The 10588-nt window shown below is 37.5% G+C and overlaps 1 non-coding gene across 1 annotated transcript; it reads left to right on the forward strand.

The window, feature by feature from the left end:
• Positions 1 to 1796: 1796 nt before the first annotated feature.
• On the forward strand, positions 1797 to 1900 carry LOC128593078 (small nucleolar RNA U13). Its single transcript, XR_008382252.1, has one exon. It is a non-coding gene; the product is annotated as a small nucleolar RNA U13 (small nucleolar RNA).
• Positions 1901 to 10588: the final 8688 nt, after the last annotated feature.

Consider the following 10588-nt stretch of genomic DNA (forward strand, 5'->3'; position numbering starts at 1 on the left):
TGCCTATTTGTGGCCCAGCAAGCCCTCGAAGTGGAATAACTGAACTTGGAATTTAGAAGAGCTCAGTGGTGCAGCTTTGGGTTGGCTCGTATCATACGATGTAATGGGCGCAGTTTCTCTTGAGAGGAATTGTAATTATTGCAGCTACTGCCCAGGCCATGGTAATGAGCACATCTCCTGGGAAATAAAAACCCAGCTACGGAAGGACATAGGTTCTTCACAGGAGGGCCCCACATCTATGTGACTTCTCAGGCTAAGTGCCTATTCATTGTGTCCTGATAGTGGATATTCAGTTACAATGGAGCAATTAAATGTTGAGTGAAACCCCCCAAGTTAGAGCGGAAAGGCAGACTGCCCGACCAGGACAGCTGTGACCAAGATTGCTCACTGCAGACAGGATATGTTCTCAAGAGAAACTGTGGAAGTAGGTGGGCAGCCTGAAGTAGAAGTGTGTACTTGAACTAAAATTTAGAGCAATGAAGTGACTCGGGACCAGAAATTTAGCCACAGACATCCAAAGTCCATTGAGTCTGGCCATAGTACATTAGTCTGGAAGAGGTTAGAGGCTTCTTAACTAAAGTCACATAGCGAGAGGGCAGCAAAGCCAGGCAGACCACCTCCACCTCGGAAGTCCCATGATACGACACAAATAAACACAGGTTAGAATGAAAGTGCAAAGAATTATGTAGAACCAGAATCCTATAACAAAGGTCTAACCTTAGTAATTCACATCTTACAGTCTGGACACCGCCAGGGGCCTTCAGTCACAGAACTCAATGTTTATTTACGTTGCCACCAAGTCTCTTTCTTTCTCAAGTGCAACCAATTTCCAGATATGGGTTTCTGTGGGTTGGAAGGTAAATGTCAGTAGTAACACCTGGGGTTTGGAGACACCAGAACAGAGAAGGGGTGACTTCCACAGCCCTGTGTTTGGTCAGGACAAATACTTCCCCGAGAGGGCAATGCCATGGCTGGTGGTAGGAAAATGTAACTACATAGCAATCATGTAATCTAAAATGATTATTGTTTAGGATGTGCATGGAAAAGTTCTTTAAACTCACAAAAATCAAAGCTACTCATTAGAAATTAGAAACTAAAGCACTGGGAAATACTGCAGTGGTTAAGCTCAAAGGCTCTGGCTGTGGAACACCTGGACTCATGCATCAACTTTTCACCCCTTTGTCCTTGCCAATTTACTTGGCCTCTTTGTAACTCCCTATCCACTTCAGTAGAAAGAAAATAAAAATATCTGTAGTGCAGGATCTTGAGTGGTTTCCAGACTTTGCTGCCAGTTGGAATTACCTGGGGCATTTTTAAAAAGTATTGATACTTGGTTCCTACTCACACACATTCTGATTTAATATGGAGAAAACAGTTCTAATACACGTACAATGCTCAGAAAGGGGCCTGCCATATAGCAAGTAATTGGCACATGTTTACTATGATTGCTGTTTTATCTATTTTAGAAAGTCGCCTCATCTTTAACTTTCCATAGTATTCTTGGATTACACATCCCTTTCAAAATAGCTATACATCTTCCTCCCTATGTGTGTGGTACCTGCAGTTCTGTTTTTTCCGGACACCCTTAAAACTATCTTCCCGCAGTTCACCACCAGAACAGCTTCCGCGGTTGCTTCACTGGTGGTGGGTATCTGGATAATAGAATCCAGTTATTGTTTACTCACTTTAAAAACTATGATTTCTTTTGTATAGTTGCCATTCCAGCTTGATGTGTTCACAGACCACACCCAGCACACGTCAGTGTGATAGTACCAATTGGAAACACCCAAGCTTAGATCCTTTGCAGTTCCTAAGCATGATGATCTGGTTTTCACATGGCCTGTGTGAGACGTGTCTCCCTCAAACCTTGTTACAACATGGGCACATTACCTGTCTATCTTGGCAAAAAAATATCTAAGCTCAAGTATTTGAATCTTCCTTTAAATATGTAACCTGTGTTCAAGATCAAATAACAGAATGGGTGTATCATTTATCATGAAAACGATGCCATTAAATGATACTTAAAACATTTCATTATATGCACTGCTAATATTATTTGAGTGACACTAATATGTTTCCATGTCACATTTTGTCATAGATTTATTGTAGATATATCAATGAGCACTACCAACTCAGCATACATATGTTAAGAATCTAGCCATGGGCCACGGTGCGAGGCTCTGAGATACAAAGGTGAAAAGCAAAACCCTCACCGTGTAATGACTAAAAGAAGATGCAGAGAATATGTGATTTCATATGGATAGGCACTTATATAGTGTCACCACATCCCCAACCACTCCCAACTTCTTTAATGGTTTTACAAAGCAATTGAGAATAAGATTAAATGAAAACTACCCTTCCTTCTGGAATACAAGGACCTGACTATTCTACTCATTTCCTAACTCATTTTATTCTTACAATGTAATTTAAATATTGAAAAAATGTTTATAAATTAATAATGTTGATTGTAACTTTTTTATATAAGAGCAAAACCATTTTCAAGTTAGGAAATGATTGAAGTATGATATATTTAAACAGCACTTTTTTCAAAAATGATTTAATATCATGAGGAAAAATTCAGTGGTAGGATTATAGGGGACCTCGATTTCCCGTGTTTTCAGAAATTCCCAATTTTTTGGTAAATATCATTGCTGCTTATTTAATTTCCTTCATGTCTTACTTCTTTTTGTTTTCTAATTTGAATTACTTACATTTTTCCTTAGACCATTTTCCCAGTTAGGTGAGTCAGCTCATCAAATTCAGAATATTAAAATGTCTTATCAAATGGGTGCTTTGTCACAGTTAGTTGAAAAAGTATAGAAGACATCTTGCCAAATTAGTAAAATAGGTATTTTAGGGAAAAATAGCAAAAGGATATTAATAAAACTACTTTTATTCTTAATCTTTGGTCTTAGTTCTCTAAAATTGTAATTACTTTCCATGTGATGAAATAATCCCTCAGTTTACATTTTCTTTTTTTTTTTTTTTTTGTTTTGAAACAGAATCTCACTCTGTTACCCTGGGTAGAGTGCTGTGGTGTCACAGCTCACAGCAACTCAAACTCTCCTCACTCTCCAAACAATACTGTTTCGTGAGAGCCAATTAATATCTATTGATTATAATTTTATCAAAAAGACGTGTGTGTGTGTGTGTGTGTGTAAAACACCTTAGGAAGAATTGCCAAGTATTAACCAGGAAAATGAAAGCAAGGTGCCCTCCAACAAGGTGGCATTTGAGCAGAGATCCCAGTGAAAAGTGGCCTTCTCTTTCCAGCCATCTTTGAGTTTGGTGACTCATCCTTCCTGCCAAATTAAATGCCACTGCACTCAGAAGCATCCTTCTTTTCCCATCTGATGCCATGAAGCAGATATTATTTCTTGCTCAGTTTTTTCACAGTGTAATTGCTTTTTACCTCTACTTTAGTATTCAATTTGTTCTGTCTATTATCACAGGTTTGCTTTTTATAAACAATTTGGAATCATTCCGAAGATAGGTACTTTCCTGCCATGAGCAACTAGTTTTACTCATTTCTGTGTGGCTCTTGCTGCCTATCACCAAGTTTTAAATTTAGTAGGCGCTGGTTGATTGTTTACTTGAATTTTAATTAAATCTATCTCCTAGTCTTGCTTGAGAATGCAGATTAGAAACATTCTATGGAGCTGTGCTTTTTAGCTGTGAATACAAGGTAACCACGGAGTATCTAGGAGGGTCCACAGGATTACAATGCCTTCTGTTCTTTGAAAAACAGTCTGGGGAAATGAACTGATGTTTCCCAGCCCACACACCAATCCCAAACCCCCTTAACTGTACTACCAAATAGAGTAATGTAGAATGTGTTTAATTAAAATGTCCTTCCTTTATTGAGTACAAAAATGTGATTAACTAACTCATTGTCTACGGAGAGAAGAGTGTGGGAAAGAACAATCCTGTATGTGTGATCTACGTTATAAACGTTTCCTACAAAGAATCTGCAGGGAAACGAGAACCTTTACAATCTTTCTCAAACCTTCGAAGTATTTCTAAGTCTGGACAGTCCATTGCCCTCCATGCAAATGCCTTTCCTTACCACTGCGGAACTGTCTTTATTTATGTTGTTGTTTCTTCCCCATACCCCATGGCACCTCAAGCTTCTATTAAGTAACATCAACAGCAATGCCAGAATTTCATCTTCAGTAGGTCCTTGGTCCCCGTGATTCGAGGAATGAATCCACCAACCACAGGTCAGTGGTAAGACAGGATTTATTTATAGAAAAGAATACAGAAACATCAGAGCTCCGGGCAGAGAGAAACAAACCAAGTCCAGGGGAAGAAAAGCTGTCTCTCTCTCCCTCTCTGACTCCTGGGTTCATTTTTTCCCAAGAGTATTTACAGTCACATAGGGTCCTCTGTGGTTACATTTATCAGGACTCAGTAGTTACATTGAGCAACTTAGTAGTTACATTTGGCTGAATGGTAGCAAATGAATGGCTACAATCCCTTTCATTCTCAGGGCTAGGAAACTTACATGAAATTGACCAGGCCTAGGAAATGTGGGGTTTCCTGTTCAGCAGCAAGTGCAAGGGGAGGGAGACCTAAGGTGCTGGTGTCTCCCCAGTAGTTGTCTGGCCCGTCAGGTACTGGAGCTTCTTGCGAGAGCCCCCCTGCCCACCCTCTGGCCCGCTGGCTCCTCTGTCCGCTGCCACCCCACCAACACCGCCCAGGTGGAGGCAGCAGGTCCTGGCCTCAGCTCCCCGGAGCTGGCTGAGGCGCCACCTGTCCCGTATGGACAGCATAGTATAGGAGGAACGTAAGCCATTACATGTGAACGAATTATAAGAATTCCAGTGGACATTGATTCGTACAGAATATGTACCTGCCACTTGGCTTGAATGCTTGCTAACATACCAGTCCTGCTTTAATTAGGTTTGTTCTCCTCCTTTTCTCTTTACATTATTTCACAGGGCCCTGAACTATCACTATTTTAGTGTGTCTTGGCTCCCAAGAGAACCCTTATTATAAAAAAAGTGTACCGAACAATTAGTTCATTTGATAAGGTTTAAAGGAGTCTGGGAAGACACTCTTATTTCCCTACAAATAATTTTCTCATGTGTTCCCTGCTAATGCCCCTGATTAAGACATGAATTTTTAAATTATACAGCAAATGAGATTTAAGTACTTCAAAGAGACTTGGTTTACTTTCTTCTTTTCTCCCACTGTTCCTCTTTTCTACCCTTTCTTCATCCTTTTCTTTTTTTTTTATGTTCCTTCTGTAGAATTCATAGAATGCGAATCTGTCGGGCACTGATAGTCATGGAAGACAATATGATTAATCCAAAAAGTCTCTATACTCAAAGAACCCAAGGAAGAGTGGGTAACATGTACGTGGCAACAACTAGTTAAAATGCAAACTGTATTTTAGCTTAGTACAATTATACTAAAAGATAGTGCAGAGTGTTACGCAAAAGGAAAGAGAAAGGTCATTTATTCTAGAGGAGCAAGGGGAAATTATCCCAGAAAATGGATCTACGGTGAGTATAGCAAAAATTCACCAAATTCACAGTTTCTCCTCTGGTTTTCCATGTCATGCAACTTTTTAAAAGCATTATCATGTTCATACGAATAAAGAGAATACGACAGTATGCATTCTATCATTGTACAATACCCAAATCTTAGTTAAGTTACATCAAAATGTGATAATTACCTGCATTTGGGTGCTACAAATTCTGATGATAACTGTTTCTTTCACCTGAATTGATTGGATGCGTTAGCTCAATAGGATATATCCTTTAAGATTTCCTCATTTGCTAATATCAAGTGCCTGTTCACCACAGTTAAAATACATTAAAATGCATATAAGGGCAATTATTAAAATATGTGCTCATTGATTTTTTTCAAAACACCGGAAGATAAGACCAATTTATTAGAATATTTATTGGCCTGATTTCTAATATGAATAGATGAACATAGATGGGTTGCAGCGGGCCTTATAGTTATCATTATCGTTATCTATGCAAGGGCTGTCCAAAAAGTATCTCGCCGTGTGTGTCTCTGTTTTTGATATCACATGGCTGGATACTTCCTGGACAGTCCTAGATGCCTATAGGGTGAAGTTATTACTATTGCCAGAAGGGTGAAGTTATTACTATTGCCAGAACCTCAGATTTGAGAAGCACGCATTCTGAAAATCATCTATGTAATGTATCTTGACAAACTTAACTATGCTAAAATGAAGCGAATTTGGTTGAACAAAAGATAACATTAAGAAACGGAAAAGGCAGGCCACAGGTAGAAATGATATTTTCAGCACAACAAAGGACAAATAAACAGAATACACGAAGAATATCTGGACATTTGTTTTTTAAAAAAGTGTGACAACCCACTGGGAAAATGGGCAAGGGACTTTTATATTTACTTTATAGAAGAGAATATGCAAGTTTAAAAACAAAATGAGATCCTACCTCACGCCCTTCCAACTGCTGAATGAAAAAGTCTATCAGGTGTGAGCAAAGATGTGAAGTACATGAAACACTGTGTATTTCTGGATGGAGCACAAATTGGTACAACTGCTGTATGAAATGGTCTGTTGTTGCTAACGGAAGTTGAGCACCCACACAGCCTGAGAGCCAGCAAATTCACTCTTAGGTTTCTATCCAGCAGAAATGCCTGCATATGCTCAAAAGACGTGCGCAGCAATGCTCTTACGAAAGCATTAGAATAGAAACAGCTGCAAATCAGAAACAACCTAAAAGTCCATTAATAATATATTGAATTTAAAAATGGTGATATGGGTGGTGCCTGTGGCTCAATGGAGAGGGTGCTGGCTCCATATGCTGGAGGTGGTAGGTTCAAACCCAGCCCTGGCCAAGAACTGCAAAAAAAAAAAAAATAATAATAATAATAAAATAAAAAGTAAAAATGGTGATATATTTACAAAAATGGAATAATTTTGATCAGGGAAGATGAATGAATCACACCAACATGAGACAGCATGGATGAAACTCTGAGAATGTTGACTGCATACAGCCAAACATAAAAGAAATCATGCTCTCTTACTCACTTAAAGAAAATTGAAATCACAGCAAAGATAAACTATAATATTTAGAAATGTGTAATTAGCGTTGAAAGCTGCAAGTGTGTGATTGGCAATAAGCAGGCAACAAGAGCTTTCATAGCATATTGGCAATGTTCTATTTCTTTATCTGAGTGGGAGTTACATGAGCGCTAATTTTTCTATAAAAAAATTATAGCTACAACAGCTACACATTTGTATTTTATATATAGCATAAATATATGCTGTATTTTACAATATAAAGATGGAAAAAGAAACAAACCAAAAGGGAAATATGAATGTTTAATTTATAAATATAAATTTTTAATTTTCACAAAAATAGGACTGTGAAAGGTAAATTCAGAAGAAAATTGCAACACTTCCTAACATGGAAGACTCATCATGCTAGGAAGCTAGGAGTTATTTTTTATAGATAATAGCTGAAAATATACAGTCTTTTTTCTGAAGAATAAAATGGTTTTAAGTCACAGATTTTTTTTTCCTCTTACTGAAAATTTCAGTAAATGAACAATAAGTACAGAAAGAAATATTTTGCATCAGAAGTATACCTAAAATTTATACATATTTTCTTGATGCAAAGGTCAATGAAAAAAATTACCCATAAACAAATAGAGGAAAGTGTATTTTTCAGTTTGACTATTTCCTAAATACCTCATGAGAATCACAATTGAGATGGCAGAAAGGAAGCTTGGGAGAATGGGCAGAATAATACAAGCCACAGCAACAAATATCGTTTGTCAAAATCGTTCTCCATCTCCAACAGGAGGCCTCAAAATGATTGAAATGTTTCTATGATTCAGTAACTATGCTACTTATGAAACAGAAGAACATTAATTGAATCCTGCATATGGAGACATGTATGTATCATATTTTGCTGTTAAAAATAGCAAATGCATTTGTTTGGACCATACTAAGAGTTACTTATATAAGAATTATAATTCAGAAACATACATCTGTGGCCACGTGTGTCTGCAAAAATTTGTTTGGCAAGATTATATTCTCAAGGAGACAAATGCCTGAAATTGTTTGCATTCACATTTTGTTGCTATATTATTTCTTTGTTTGGGTTTTGATTTTGGAGTAGTCTCCTATTATCCTGTTTCTGTGCACTTTTTTTTTTTTTCTGCTTTTAAACCAACTGCAGGAACTGTGGGCAATGTGCATTTCCAGCAGATGTCAGTATTGGTGTTAGCTGCAATCCTGGAAGTTCTGTAAACTTGAGGTCTTAACCTTGGATGAGCAGAGCTTTCTGCAGATCCTCAACGCTTGTCAAGGATAGAAAGGCATTCTGGAAAATTCTGTTCTTTTGAGGGATGCTTGCTTCATGAATATATTGTTCTAGGTTAGGAATCAGATATGGCTTCAGCCCTATTCTTCTATCTCTTTGTTCTGGTCATATATTCATTAACTACACGTATACTTCCTCTTGCTTTAAAAAGTAACCAAACTACCTGTTCCTCTCTCTGAATGTCCTCTCTACATGATTTTCTTGGGCCTTTAAGAAGTTCAGTGAGTTTGTGTGAGAAATACATATTAGCACTTACCAGGTATCAAAGATATAATTGGTTAATTGCCTTTAAAAAGGACTTGTAATTGCTAAGTCATGGAAAAAGCCCAAGTGCCCATCGATCCATGAATGGATTAATAAATTGTGGTATATGTACACCATGGAATATTATGCAGCCTTAAAGAAAGATGGAGACTTTACCTCTTTCATGTTTACATGGATGGAGCTGGAACATATTCTTCTTAGTAAAGTATCTCAAGAATGGAAGAAAAAGTATCCAATGCACTCAGCCCTACTATGAAACTAATTTATGGCTTTCACATGAAAGCTATAACCCAGTTACAACCTAAGAATATGGGGAAGGGGGGAGGGAGGGAAGGAGGGGGGAGGATGGGCAGAGGGAGGGAGATTGGTGGGATTACAACTGCAGTGCATCTTACAAGGCTACATGTGAGACTTAGTAAAGGTAGAATATAAATGTCTTAACACAATAACTAAGAAAATGCCAGGAAGGCTATGTTAACCAGTGTGATGAAAATATGTCAAACTGTTTATAAAACCAGTGTATGGTGCCCCATGATCACATTAATGTACACAGCTATGACTTAATAATAAAAAATAAATAAATAAAATATAAAGGACTTGTAATTGCAGAGTTACGTTCTATCACAAGGTATGAATAAGGTACTAAGAACGCATGGAAGAGATGAATGTAAACTGCATAGTACAGGGTGTAGCACATAGTAGGTCCTCAAAATGTTGGCTATTATTAGTAGCTAAAGTCGATGATGAGTATGGACTTTTACTGGGAAAATGAGGGAACAAATCATTTGTTTGTTTGTTTGTTTGTTTTGCCAGTAGTTCACCAACTGCTCTATCCCTTAGCAAAGGGAACATGTCAAAGTAGGCATTTCAAACAGTTTTCTGTTCTGCATGTCTTGCTGTTTGGTTTTGGATTGTGATAATAAATTATCAATGAAGAACCAATACAGGTTCAAGGGCACATGAAGAGGAGGACAGGTTTGAAAATCAAACTGTCAGAAATATCTTCAGCTCAATAATAGTTGGAGCAGTTTCTTAGTATCTTATTCTATGCGTTTTTTTGTTTGTTTGTTTGTTTTCCTTTTTAACCAGCTGCAAGAATTGTGGGCAATGTGCTTTTCTAAGAACAATATGGATATTTCCAATAGCACTGCTTAAATACAGAAAATCAGGGTTATTGAGGACTTCGTCAACTGAGCCTAGAAGCCAATGTCCTACTTGACAAGGCTGATCACCAGCCGTTCTACTTTTCCTCCTGTCTTGTGAAGAATAGTAACTCCTTTCCTAAAGCAGAATTAAGAATAAAATGCAGTGGTTGATGGAGAAAATGGGAATCCTATCCTTAGCTCCCAAGTTCACTGACTAGGAGGTCTCCATTATTTATTGTTAAGCAGATGAATGAAAGGACTTGATAAAGTTGGGTTGCCTGGATAGTTCATGCTCATATTTATTTCACTAAAGTGATGTGATTCAGAAAAATAGTGATATAAAAGAGGAAAAATAAGACTTAGAGAAGAAAATCAAATTACAGTGACTGGGCAGCTATACTTTATGTTGACTTCTCAGGCAACCAAAGTGAAAAGATTGATTGAGTTGAGTTACTCACACAAATAGAGAAATACATCACTCTCTCAAAGAAAGCCAAGTTTTTATAAGAAAAAAAGATTTTGTCACATGAAATATTGTATAGGGATGTATGTTCCCATCAGCCATTTCACTATACCTCCTACTTTATTTAGCATACATTTGGATACATAAGGAGCTTTGCAAAGTTTTAAACACAATTATAAATTCTTCTTTTCTTAGATTCAAATTTCTATTATTTATAATTCATAAACCTACCCTCTTTAACTCTCTTCCTTTTGGCTACTCATCATCTCCTAGCCATATGAACTTGAAGGAGACTCCCAACATTACCTCTGCACATTGAACATTCCCTCAAGCAAAATGGGGGATAATATTAGCAATTTTGTGGTTGGAATTTTAGTAGT

The sequence above is a fragment of the Nycticebus coucang genome, chromosome 8 (genome assembly GCF_027406575.1).
Source record: "Nycticebus coucang isolate mNycCou1 chromosome 8, mNycCou1.pri, whole genome shotgun sequence".
Classification (NCBI taxonomy): Eukaryota; Metazoa; Chordata; class Mammalia; order Primates; family Lorisidae; genus Nycticebus; species Nycticebus coucang.